The sequence below is a fragment of the Penaeus monodon genome, chromosome 19 (assembly GCF_015228065.2).
Source record: "Penaeus monodon isolate SGIC_2016 chromosome 19, NSTDA_Pmon_1, whole genome shotgun sequence".
NCBI lineage: Eukaryota > Metazoa > Arthropoda > Malacostraca > Decapoda > Penaeidae > Penaeus > Penaeus monodon.
Window position 1 is genome coordinate 42,943,464 of NC_051404.1, and position 217 is coordinate 42,943,680.

Genomic DNA, 217 nt, shown 5'->3' on the forward strand with positions numbered 1-217 from the left:
TTCTCTTTAAATAACTCTGGGCAAAAGCTTTAAGAATCTTGAGTGTTGTTATCCCGTGTTGCCTCCTCGGTAAACGTAAGGTGTTAATTACTGCTTGTCAAGTACAGCGAAGTGGATTTGCGGTCATACAATTCATTTTCTTTTCTTTCCCTTTCTTGTCCATTCAATAATTGTCTTAATTTACAGGTATTGTTCTCTTGTTGTCTTTTCTGTGTTA